Source organism: Acomys minous (assembly GCF_964271855.1).
Source record: "Acomys minous genome assembly, chromosome: 10".
Lineage (NCBI taxonomy): Eukaryota > Metazoa > Chordata > Mammalia > Rodentia > Muridae > Acomys > Acomys minous.
Window position 1 is genome coordinate 31,498,910 of NC_140491.1, and position 12,819 is coordinate 31,511,728.

General features: G+C 47.2%; 1 protein-coding gene across 7 annotated transcripts in view; it reads left to right on the plus strand.

The window, feature by feature from the left end:
- Positions 1-4,794: 4,794 nt before the first annotated feature.
- The window catches only part of KIAA0232, a 73,744-nt gene continuing 65,719 nt past the window's right edge, over positions 4,795-12,819 (plus strand). For 5 of the 7 annotated variants that reach the window (XM_084797439.1, XM_084797442.1, XM_084797443.1 and 2 more), the window contains exon 1: positions 4,795-4,944. The gene's annotated coding sequence lies outside the window, so the exon portion shown is untranslated. Of the gene's footprint in view, positions 4,945-5,252; positions 5,348-5,622; positions 5,643-12,819 lie in introns of those variants that run through there. The other 2 variants (XM_084797440.1, XM_084797441.1) reach the window with 2 other exon arrangements.

The following is a 12,819-nucleotide window of genomic DNA, read 5'->3' on the forward strand; positions in this document are numbered from 1 at the left end:
GCAACGTGAAGAGCTAGGAATATCATGTGTCAAGAGTAGAACTGTCCCTTCAGACAGATACATTGAAGCCTCACCCCTAGGATATCTGCGTGAGAGCCCCCCCCCCCCCGCCCCACAATTTGGAAAGCAGGTCTTTGTAGATGCCAATGATGAGGATGAGGACAGGCCTCAAAGAGTCTGCCTCTGGGCCACTGGATGCTGGGTCTGCAGAGGGGCTGGTAGGAGTGGTGAGGTTCAGGAGTCACATATAGGCAGCTGTGGTTGGAAGGAAAAAAATGGGTTGTGATGGTGCCATCCTGATGTGTGTAGCACCACCCTACCCAGTATCCTGGGAAGAAGATGCCACTAACATGTCTAGCTCCAGGGTCAGAGGTCAGTGAGAGGGGTCTGGGTCCAGGCCAGCTCTGGTGCTGGGACCTGCTTCTTTGTACAATCTTCTCCCCACTTTACTGAGTTTGGGGTCTTTGGTTCCCTAGGACATGAAAGGAGTTCTGTGGAGCGGGGGTGGCTGATCTGCCTTTTCCAGTGAGGTCACTCAGTGGCCCTACAGGAGCAGCCTCCTCTGCAGAGGCTTGGAGGCCTGGCTGCTGTAGCAGGCTGCAGGTTCTGAGGCTACTTTCTTTTTTCTTTTTTTGGTTTGATGAGACAGGTTTTCTCTATGAAGCCTTGGCTGTCCTGGACTCGCTTTGTAGACCAGGCTGGCCTCGAACTCACAGCAATCCACTTGCCTCTGTCTCCCTAGTGCCTGGCTTCTGAGACTACTTTCATCAGCCCCAGGGTCATGTAGGGATGGAGTTAAACAGTGGAGGAGGAAGGGACAGGGGAAGAGGAAGCATTGTCGGCAAGGTGGCTCAGAGCTCTGGGAGCCTGGGGGCTGACATTGGTGCTTAGCTCACTTTGAACAGGGTGCAGTTTAGACTTGATGGCTCATGCTCATTGTGAACATTTTAAGGATGAGGATGGTAGCTTCCCCATGGCTGTGAGCTAAGACAAGTGGGGCTTGGCTTCTACCCAGGAACCCAGTCCATGCTAGTGTTCCTCTAGGATGGATGGTTGCTGAGCTCTCTGTTGAGTGGGGTGGAGGGATAGGAACTAGAAAGTCCTTGGGAGAAGTTTGGGAGCATAATAAGGGGACTTGGCACTTACAACTTAATGTCTTCAGAGCATGGCATACCTTTGGCTCGTTTTGGTTCCAGGATAGGCCCACAATTCCCCTGCCTTGGCTGTCCTGGACTCGCTTCATAGACCAGCCTGGCCTGGAACTCACAGCGATCCACCTGCCTCTGCTTCCCAGACTGCTGGGAATCAAAGGCATGTGCCACCACGCCCTGCTAAAACTTTATTTCTAAAGTTCACAGACAAAGTTAAAGAAGGGCAAGGTGGACTTTTGAAATCTTCCTCCCAGAGTGCCTTGTGAACAGATGTGGAAACTGAAGCTCAGTCATGAAAATTACGTTCAGAAGCTCCTTGATCCTAGGAAGCTTGGCCTGCCCTCAATCCACCAGAGTGTTACTGCATGCCACAAAACACTCTCCGACTCCAGCCTGTCATTATCCAGGTATATATGTGACAGATTCTGCCTCACCTGGTGCCCTCCAGGGTCCCTACTAGGGCTGAGAATATCTGGGTCAAATGGGGGGTGGGGTGGGGCTGTCATCTTCACCCATCACTGATGTGTCCTAGTACAGGGATCAGACGCAGGGTATGTGCTCCTGAATCTAGCTCTGTCTGTCTGCCTGCCTGTTGCCTGCCTGCTGCCTGCCTGCCTGTCTCTTACACACACACACACACACACACACACACACACACACACACACACAGAGAGAGAGAGAGAGAGAGAGAGAGAGAGAGAGAGAGAGAGAAGGAGAGGGAGAGAAACTATGATGGTTTTGTTTTTAAACATGAAGACTAGGGAGACTCTACCACTGTCTCTTCCTTTGCCACTCTGTTTCAGCCAGAGGCCTCTGGCCTCCTTTGTGATCCCTGGGGATCACAGCTATGGCACCAGAGCTGCAGTTACCCTGAGTTTACCTCTGCTGATCTGTACTCAGCAACTTTAAGGGAGACGACGGGCTGCAGAGTGGCAAATGGAAGGACACAGGATCCAACCCAGCCTCAGAACTCTCTTTCCAAGTGGCCACAGAAGACCAAAGTGCAGAAATGAACCCCATGGACCAGGGCACTGCTCTCCTGGGAAAAGGATCTTGATGAGGAAAGAAACACACAAATAAGACACTCTCAAGTATTGCTAAGAACTGGGAGTCAGGAAACAGTACAGGCCTAGGAAGGTAGATTGCTATAAACTGGGCATCAGGGAAAGTCTCTCTGGATAGCTGATACTGTACCTGACCCTGGAACAAGAAGGAGCTAGCTAGGCAAAGATTTCCTGAGCCGGTACAAATGATCAGCAGGGGCAAAGGTCAAGAGGCTGGAGTCCACATGCCTTCTCACGCTTTTGATCAATACAATCTGAATCACAGGGGCTAGTTCATTAAGATAAAGTCAGGAAACCACTGTCAGTCTTCTGGGGACTTCCTTTCTGCCTCCAAGTCTTCCTCATCCAAGTCAATTCCTACTCATTACAGACTGTTTCTCTCAGGAAATTCTTCAGGTTCTAGCACTCAGTGGTTTATGAAAGACTGGCTTGTGATTCAGTAACAAAAATAAAGTTGGGGAGACAGCCCAGCTAGCAAAAGCATCTGCATGAGTTTGGATCCCTAGCACCCACATTATAAGTGGGATCAGGAACAAACACCTTTTTGTTTTTTGTTTTGAGATAGGGTCTCACTATGTAGTTCTAAGTGTCCCAGAACTCACTTTGTAGACCAGGTTGGCCTTGAACTCACAGAGTGCTGGGTGCTAGGTGCTAGGTGCCGGGTGCTGGGCCTAAGGACACGTGTCACCATATCTGGTCTAAGGAGTGCACACCTTAAAGTATAGTGCTAGTGAGTAAGCATAGGAGGACCCCTGCAGCTGGCTGGCTAGCCAGGCTAGCGGAACCTATGAGCTCCAGGTTTAGTGAGAGGCCATGTCTCACAGAGTAAAAAACAAAACCAAACAAAAAGAAAGAGGGCCCACGAGAGAGTCTTAGTCGGTAAAAGAACTTGCTGCCAAGCCTGAGAAATTGATTCCTGTGGGTTGTCTTCTCACTCCACACTCCAGCTGTGACACATGCGTCCATATCAATAAATCAGTCTTAAAAAAAAAAAAGTGGAGAGTGATTGAAGATAGTTGATGTTACCCTCTGACCTCCACCTGTGCTTGTCCACAAACACCCCAGGAACAGATACACAGAGAAAATAGTCAGTAAATGGTGTAGCTACAAAGTGGCTGTGTTTTCTTTCCTTTCTGATATTGGAGATACATTGTTACTCTTTTGAAACTACTATCCTATCACTATTCCTTTACGTAAGGACAGACTAGGTGACAGTAATGTTATAAATGTACCAAAAAAAAAAAAAAACCCCAAAAAAACAAAAAAACAAAACAAAACAAAAAACATGTGCAAATCCTCCCTATTTGGAGAAACGTTTCACGGGTCCGTGCAATCCTGGCTTGTGGGGTCCTGTAGATCCTGACCCCATTTATCCTCATCTTGGCTCCCAGATGGCTCTGGATTTTCCATTCTCTCCCATGTGAATGGAGTTCGCCAGGCTGCTCAGCGTAGACCAGGTAACCAAAAGACGTGAGCTAAATAAATAGACTGTGGTTTGTGACTCACCTGAAATGAACCTCGAGGCAACAAAAGTGGGAGCAGTGCGATGAAGGGTAAGAATTAGGTGAAGGAAAGGATCCCCGATAACAGAGTCAAGGGCCTGGCCTCAAATCCTGCCTTCTACGCAGAGGCCCCATCCACTCACTGCCAGCCTGGTCTGAGTCTCACTTCTTACCAGTGATTTCAGCAAGGCTTTCTCCTGAGGTTCTCGGAGAGTGAAAAGGTGTTTGCAGAAACAGTATGGAGTCTATGAAAGGGCAGTTCTTGTAGGTTTCTGTCCCTGGCTTGCATACAGAGTCAGCCTACCTCAGCAGAAAAGTACTTTCAGTTCTCTGCTCCTCCCACAAGCCAGAGCTGAGCTTGGGAACTTTGGGCCTCAAGCTCTGAACCCAAGAGGCAGGGCCTGCTGCCTAGGGGTGCTCAGAGTTCAATGGGAACACGCGACTGTACACAAACAGGTCACCCCCTTTCTGGACCTGCTCTTGCCTTTGTATAGTAGGTACATCTCAGGCTTTCCTTCCTGGTACTTCTGACATCTACATCTGTTTTTCTAGAAGAGCCTAGGAGTCACATTTAGGGAAGGTGAGTAGGTGGGAAGAGACTGACTAAAAGGTTAGTGCACATTTTTGGCTCCCACTTCCGAATCTTCCAGAAGGTCTTTTATTTTTTGCCTACTTAATAATAACATAAAAAGCCATGTCACTTTATTTTTTTTTTTAAGTCTTTATGTTAAGCCGCCCACTCCAGCCATCCCAGGACACGGCGAAGAGAGGGTGTGGACAGGTGAAGCGCGCGGGAAAGCGGGAGTGTGTGTGTGTGTGGGCGGTGTGCAAAGCCGGGTCTGCGCGCCCCAGCGGGGGTCATTGACCGTGGCTCCCACTCTCTGGACGTGGTGAAACATCAAAGTCTCCAATCCCCAGGACGGCCTCGTACCCTCGGTGTGCCTCTTGCTCCCCCCACCCACAGCAGGAGGGCGGCGCCCCGGCGTGCTGATGTAATCCCGGCGCCTGGGCGGAAGGATATGGAACGCGGCGCTGGCTGGCCGGGCGCTGAGGCCGTTGCCAGGTAACGCAGCGGAGCGGCTGCTGCGCGCCGCCTCCCGCCCTCCGCCGCCAGGCGCTGGGGCCGCTGCCGCTTTACGTAAGGCGCAGGCCAGGGCCGCCCGGCGCTCGGCAGCCGCCTGCAGCCCTCAGAGCGCAAGGAGAGGCGCCCACCGGTAGCCTTGGCAGGTAGGCGGGGGCCGGGAGCGGGACCCATGCGGGCGACCGGCCCGAGGGATGTCGGGCCCGAGAACCCGGTGGGCGGTGGGCCATGAGTGCGCACAATGGGCCGCGGCGGGCTGTGGCGGCCCGGCCTGAGGGACAGCGGCCGAGCCTCGCCCCGCGCCCTCAGCTTTGTCCTTCGGCGGCCGGGGGCGGGCGCGGCGCGGTGAGTGGCGGGCGCGCGGGCCTATGGCGCGGGGTTGGCGAAGGTGACGGCCCAGGGCACAAGTGACAGGCCCGGGAGTCGCCGGCCTGTGCGCGCCGCCGCCCGGACCCTCGCGGCCCGGCTTCCGGCCGGCGTCCCCGGAGCTCCGGGAGTCTGCCGCTGGCCCTGAATCTGGCTGTCTGAGCGCGCTGCACAGAGGCCAGGGTAGGACGAGCTCTGGAGAGCAGACTCCCGGACCTGGCAGCCCCTCCCTTCAGTGTTTGCCCTTCGCTAGACAAACCTTAAAGAAAAGTAGGATGGAGATAAGCTGGGTAGGGGGACAGGCGACTCTGGAGTCATTTACTAAATGGGTTTCGTGGTTCTCGTCACCTGCATCGTAGACTTTGCCTCGCTGCCCAAGTAACTGACAATGCATTTTGCATTTCTGGGTCTTGGCTTGCTTAAAGAAACGGTAGGAGAGGATTGCTGAGGAGCTGGGGACGAGCAGTTTGGATAACAGGTGATGCCATGGAAAAGGCTATGCAATGAAAACCCCACACAAGATTTCTGCCATCAGTATAGGACCCGGTGCACGACACTTGGTCGGTTTCAGAGATTTCAGGTTTAGAGGAAGGAAAAAAAAAAATCTGTCACTCTGCATTTTGAAGGTCAAATATTCGCCCGCAGATATTTTGGGCTGAACCATTCTTAACTAGGTCTCAGGATCTTTATGACAAAAACCATTCTGGAACTGTGCCTTTGAAATACCAATGGAGGCTCCTTGCAGTTAATTCTTATTATCGTAGATTCAATTGCTGTTCTTGCCAAATAATGTGCTTTTAAAATTTATTCTTTCACAAGTTCGTGCATGTGTATATATAATGTACTTTTATCATAGTTCACCATTATCTTCTCATCCAAATATTGAATTGTAATTGTGTATATATTCATGGTGTGTATGTGTAGAAGCTAGTGATCCATATCAGGTGTTATTTTTAATTTTTTTAGATTTATTTATTTAATGTGCATTGGTGTTTGCCTGCATGTTTGTCTATGTGATGGTGTTAGATCCCTTGGAACTGGAGTTACAGACAGTTGTGAGCTGCCGTATAGGTGCTAGGAAGGGAACTCGGGCTGTCGGCAGATGGCTGTTAATGCTCTTAACAGCTGAACCATCTTTCCAGCCCTCAGTTGTTATTTTATTTTTATTTTTATTTTTATTTTTGAGACAGAGTCTCACTAGGTAGACCAGGCTGGCCTCGATCTCACAGACATCTGCCAGCCTCTTCTTCCCTAGTGTTGGGATTGTAGATGTGCACCACTGTGCCAGGCTTAAGTTTCTTTTCCTTTTCTATGTTTTTTTGAGACAGGGTCTTTCTGTGTTAGCCTTGGCTGTCATGAACTTGCTTTGTAGACCAGGCTGGCCTTGAACTCACAGCGATCCACCTGCCTCTGCCTCTGCGTGCGCCACCACACCCGGCAAGTTTCTTTCTTTTTTTTTTTAGTGTTCATAATTTGTATGTCAAACTGATCATCCTCTAAACAGATTTGTCTTATTATGTTGCCATGATAAAATCTGTATCTTCTGCATCTTTTTTGCCCCCTGAGATAGAGTTTCTCTGTGTAACAGCTCTAGCTGTCTTGCAAGTCACTCTGTAGACCAGGGTGGCCTGGAACTCACAGAGATCCTACTGCCTCTGTCTCCCAAGTGCTGGGATTAAAGGTGTGTTCCACCACCACCGGCCTAAAATCTGTTTTTTGTTTTTTGTTTTTGTTTTTTTGGGTTTTCGAGACAGGGTTTCTCTGTGTAGCCTTGGCTGTCCTGGACTGGCTTTGTAGACCAGGCTGGCCTTGAACTCAGTGATCTGCCTGCCTCTGCCTCCTGAGTGCTGGGATTAAAGGCATGCGCCACCTCCCCGGGCCTAAAATCTGTATCCTTTTATTCAAAGAACAATAGATGTATCTCCAGGACACTAAGTAAGAGCAAAACCCTTATCCTCGTATTTCACTGACCCGGGTGGCACTTTCTTAGTGAAAATAAACTCATGAAAAACCAGTTATACTCAAACTTGAAGCCTTATTTTAGGTTCTGAAATTTATCCTAGGTTTCACCTGGGCTACATCTCCAGCCCTAACTACTTTTTAAATGATTAAATATTTGTGGCCAAAAGAGTGCATGCCACTCAAGCTCAAGGCTTTAAGATCGGATCCCCAGGTGCTTGGAATCCCAGCTCTGGAGAAGATGGCTGAAGGTTGCTGACCAACTAGTCTAGCTGAATTGGAGAGATCCAGATTCAGTGAGAGACCCTGTCTCAAAAATTAAGGTGGAGCTGAAGGTTGAAGGTGATGGGTTAATCCCAGCATTTCAAAATCAGAATCAGGCATATCTTTAGAGTTCTTGGTCTACAAACTGAGTTCAGGACAGCCAAAGCTACACAGAAAAACCCCCTCAAAAAAAAAAACTTTAAAAAGAGAGAGAAAGAGAGAGAGAAAAAGGGAGAGAAAAGGGTTTTAGCTTGTTCCCAGTAGTCGTGTAGCTCCCTCTTTGCTTGATTTATCCCAGGGCTCTTTAAAAGTGGTGAGCTTGCATTTGTGTGGAAATGCACCAAGCTTGAGCTTTGCTCCTGTTTTGTATCATTTGACTTGGCGCAGTTAATGACCTCTGAGCCAGTTTTGTCATCTGTGAAATGGGAAGAATGGTGATACCTGTCTTGCAGGATGGTTAGGCAGAGAGGGATAATGTGAAGTAATTCCAGCCACACTCAAAGCTCTTAAAATGCTGGGTTAGTGCTGATCTTTCGAAGTCCTCAGACTCCCCTGCTGGCTGAAAGCCGTCAGTTGTTTTTAGGCCACTATTGCGTCCTCTTTACCTGGCTTCCAGATTATCTTTTCCAAACACATGTCAGCCTCTGGCCCTGCCAGCATCTAAGTACTTGTGATTGGAGCTTAGAATGCAGCTGTACCAACACAGTGTTTGGAGGCTCCTTGCAGTATAGCCCTAGTCATCCTGTGCTGGCCACTTCCTTCCCATATTAACTTGCTAAGTAAGACTGTGGCTCCTCTGACCATGCCAAACAGTTTCAGGCTTTCTTGATTTATATTCTTCTGATCTGAGTGCCCCCCTCACTTCCACTTTCTCTAGTTTTAAAATTTCTTATAAGATACAGTATCCTCTCTAGAGCTTTGTCTTCTAGTTCTCCTTACATTATTGCCCGTGTACTATAAATGATTACATTAAACTCTGGCTATTAAACCCAATCCTGCTGTTGTTTTACCCATAATATCTTGCTGGGACCTTTAAACATATGGAGATGTGCCGATGTTTGCTAAATAAAATTTGCATTCAGTATTGAGCATATTAATAGTATAAGGAATTTTAATAAAACTTTAATATTGCCAGGTGGTAGTCGCACACGCCTTTAATCACAGCACTTGGGAGGCAGAGGCAGGTGGATCTCTGTGATTTCAAGGCTAACCTGGATTACAGAGCAGGTTCCAGGACAGACAGACAGACAGACAGACAGACACACACACACACACACACACACACACACACACACACACACACACACACATCCAAACCCAACAAACAAACAACAAAAAACCCCAAACCAAAAAATCTTGAATATTAATTTAAGCATTTGAAATGCAGTTTTATCATGTTGAAGGTAGTTACTATTTAAAAGATTTATTTGCAGTTGCTTTTGGCTTCTCACATAATTATGTCCCAAGTGAAGCTGTTACTCCACCATCTGTTTCTGAACTGTCAGAGTCTGACTGTATTCTGCCCCATGTCATGGGTAGCCCGTGTACGAAAGGTAATTCCTCTCTTGGTGGATGACATGCGCTCACTCCCATCCCCCTTCTTTTTTGTTTTTCAAGGCAGGGTTTCTCTGTGTAGCCTTGGCTGTCATGGACTCACTTTGTAGACCAGGCTGGCCTCAAACTCACTGCCTTCTCGAGTGCTAGGATTACAGGCATGTGCCACCATGCCTGATGACATGTTTCTTTAAAAAAAAAAGTTTCTTTTGTGGAAATTAAATATAAAATACTATTGCTTCCAAGAAGACTTACTCATTATCCTGTTAGTACTGGATTGGAAAGACCAGTTACATGCTGCCCCTCTCTTGCTTCTTGGGTCACTATGGGCAAGCTTATGATATCTCTTGACCTTCAGTCTTTTCTGTGAAACAAGAAGTTTCATCCTATGCCTTTTGTTTTGTAGTGAACTGGACTCTAGGGATTGAACTCAGGTTTCCAGGCTTGCTCGGCAAGTGCCTTTATCCACTGAGCCATCATGCTGGCCCTGGGAGCTGCTTTTTTGATGACCAGATTTTTAAAAAGAAATATTTATTTTTATTTACATGTATATGTGTGTACATGCTTCCCTTGGAGGCCAGATGGTGGTGTTGGATTTCTTTGGAGCCCCAGTTACAGGCAGTTATGAACTGCCTGACTTGGGAGCTGGAAACTGAACTCCAGTCCTCTGGAAGAATAGTAAGTATACTTAACTATTGAACCATCTCTCTAGCCCCAGGTACCAGATTTTTTTTAAAGATTTATTTATTAGTATGTATACAATGCTCTGCCGGCACATATACCTGCAGGCCAGAAGAGGGCATCAGATCATATTATAGCTGGTTATGAGCTACCATATGGTTGCTGGGAGTTGAATGCAGGACCTCTGGAGGAGCAGTCAGTGCCCTTAACTTCTGAGCCATCTTTCTAGCCCCCAGGTACCAGATTTTTTACCAGCTTTGTATTCATGCTCATGTTCCCTTCTATTTTTCTTTTTCTTGAGTCCTTAGGATTAAACCCAGGGCATCACATATTCTAGACAAACTCTCTGCCAACTCAGTTACATCTCTTGCCCCTCTGTGCACTTCTTTTATTTATTTCTTTTTTCTTTTTTCCTGTAGCCTTGGCTGTCCTAGACTCACTTTGTAAACCAGGCTGGCCTCGAACTCACAGCAGTCAGCCGGCCTCTGCCTCCTGAATGCTGGGATTAAAGGCGTGTGGTGCCACACCCTGCTCCTTTATACACTTTTTATCTTCTTCCTTATCTCTTTCCTCCCTGGTTCTCCTGTCCCACTCTTTGAAGCTGTATCACTGGTCTCTGGGAAAGAATGAACAGCCTCTTTCCTTGATTAAGAGGTAGTGTTGAAAGGGTTAAAAATGCATCTAAAAGCATTGCCACCTGTGTTTATTCTTTTAGTTAGGTCTGAAACTGCTATATCTTCTTGTACTTCATATGCCAAGCAGCTCCCAGACTGACATAAATAACCTCTCAGAGGGAAGCTCTGGGTTCTTTTTGTTTTTTGTTTTTGCTTTTCTTTTTGTTTTTTGGGCCCATGGTTTCTAAGATTTCAGTTCTTAATACAGAAGGGCATGGTAGCTTAGAGATCTCAACCTAATGGAAGCCAGGAGGCAGAGAAAGACAGATAGGGGCCAAAGACAGGTACCCCAAGGACCTGCCTCCAGTGACCCACTTCCTTCTGCCAAGTCTCACCTTGTGATGTTTTTAGCACCTTCAAAATAGTGCCCTTAGCTGGAGCCCAAATGCTCAAATGAGTCTGAGGGGCACATTTAAGATTCATAACATTCAACTCAGTACCCAGCACATATTTATGTATTTACTCTTTCTGAGGAGTCCCCAGTGCATTTACATTATATTTCAACACTGCTCAAAAGTCCCAAGTCCAAAGTCTCTTCTGAGTTTTGAGTCAGTCTCTCAGCTATGAGTCCCTGTAAAATAAAAAAGAAAGTTATGCAAGGGCACAGAGTATTTCCATTCTAAAAGGAAGAACAGAATAGCCAGTAGGGATTGGATAGTCCAAAGCAAGATCAAAACTCAGCAGGGCAAAGTTTAAATCTTGTTGCTCCATGTCTGTCTTCTGAAGTGTGTGGTAAGCGCCAATGGGCTTTGACAGCCCTGTCCCTTTGGCTTTGCTGGTTGTGTGCAGTCCACATGACTTCTCCTGGGTTGGCTCTGCTCAGTGCCATCTTGGGCTATCATAGTGCAGGGACCCTAATCTTATCACATATTTCCTGACCTCTCAGGCTTTTCTTTGAAATTTGTGTGGAAACCTCCATGGCTCTGTAAGTGTAATTTGTTTGCCTGCTAACCCAGCATCACTTGGGAATGCCAGGATTTGCTGCCAGCTGCAGTAGTAGTCAGGTTTCCTGCGACCATAGCTACAGCAACCTCAAGAGTATGTGGGTGGCTGAGCATAGTGAAACAAATCCTGGGGAAATAGCTTCTCAGGTGGCCTTGTCCCTGTCCACTCATGGTGTCTTCTCTGCTCAAAGGAGAAGTATTCCAAATCAGTTTGTGCTTTACTCCCCTTGAACCTGTGATGTGTGGGGTGTGGCCAGCTCCCAAGATGCCCCGGAGAACACGTTTCTGTCCTGACGATAATCCTAAGCTCCTTTTTAATGTCCCTAATTTCTTCAGTAGGTACACTGTCTTTGGCCCCAACTTTACCTTTGCTACTTTTTTGACCATGTTGCAAGTTTTCCAGTTTTTGCTGCTTTTTTCCTCATTATAAACGCAAAGAGCTGTTAGTAAGCCTCATTCCACAGTCAGAATGCTCCGCTACCATGGGATTTCTAGTGGGTCACTTGTAAACTTGGCCTGTCAATGGAGTTTGAAGTTTGGGAAATGGATTATTCTTTGTTATAATGTAATATGTGCAGTCTCCAGTCCAGTTTCTAGCAGTCTTGTTTCCATCTGAAACCTGTCTTTATTGTCCACATTCGTAGTGGCTTCTGGTCTTCTGAGCTCCCACCAGAATTGTACATTAAGCTCTGACAGCCATCTTGGTTTGGCTCGTTTTTTCTAAAGTCATTCCTATTTCTCCTGTAAGACCTGGTCCAAAGGCTTCTGACCCACAGCAGCAGCAGTCATCAATGACCTCACTTTACTGGGACCAATTTTCTGTGTTAGATCTTCATCCTTGTAACAAAATATCTGACACACACAACTTAAGTGGGAGAAGGGTTTGTGTTGGTTTATGGTTTCAGTCCCCTCATGATGGAAGGCCATATGATGGAACAATGTTTCTCACTTCCTGACAGGGAGGAACAGAGTAGGAGAGGAGGGAGAGGAGATGGCCGATGAGAGATAGGCAGATAACATATCCCTAAGATATATCAAAGTGGCCTACTTCCTCCAGCACTTCCCAGTAAAGTGCCACTAACCTGCAGAGGACCAGTATGTTAGCCTGTCGGGACATTTCAGATTCAAGCCACAGCACCTTATATCTTAGTATGAAATTGATGGCTACCTCATGATTGTCCAGTTTCTGTACTTGTCCTTTCCTCCTATCAAGCTATTGGAATCTTGAAGAATTTTCTGAAATATTCTTTATGCTTCTGTAACCTGATTTTCAGCATTAACTCTTTACTCTCCCATACAGTGTTTGCCTGGTACATCAAGTTTTTCCCAATTTAATTATTATAATTTACTTTATGTGTATGTCTGATTTGGTATGCATCACATGTGTGCAGGTACCAATGGGGGCCAAAAAGGGTATCAAATCCCCTGGAACTGGAGTTAAGGCAGTTTTGAGCTGCTTAGTATGTGTGCTGGGACCTATACCTGGGTTCTCTACAAGAGCAGTAAGTGCTCATGAGCTGAGTGTGGTGGCACATGCCTTTACTCCCAGCACTCAAGAGGCAGAGGCAGGAGGATCACT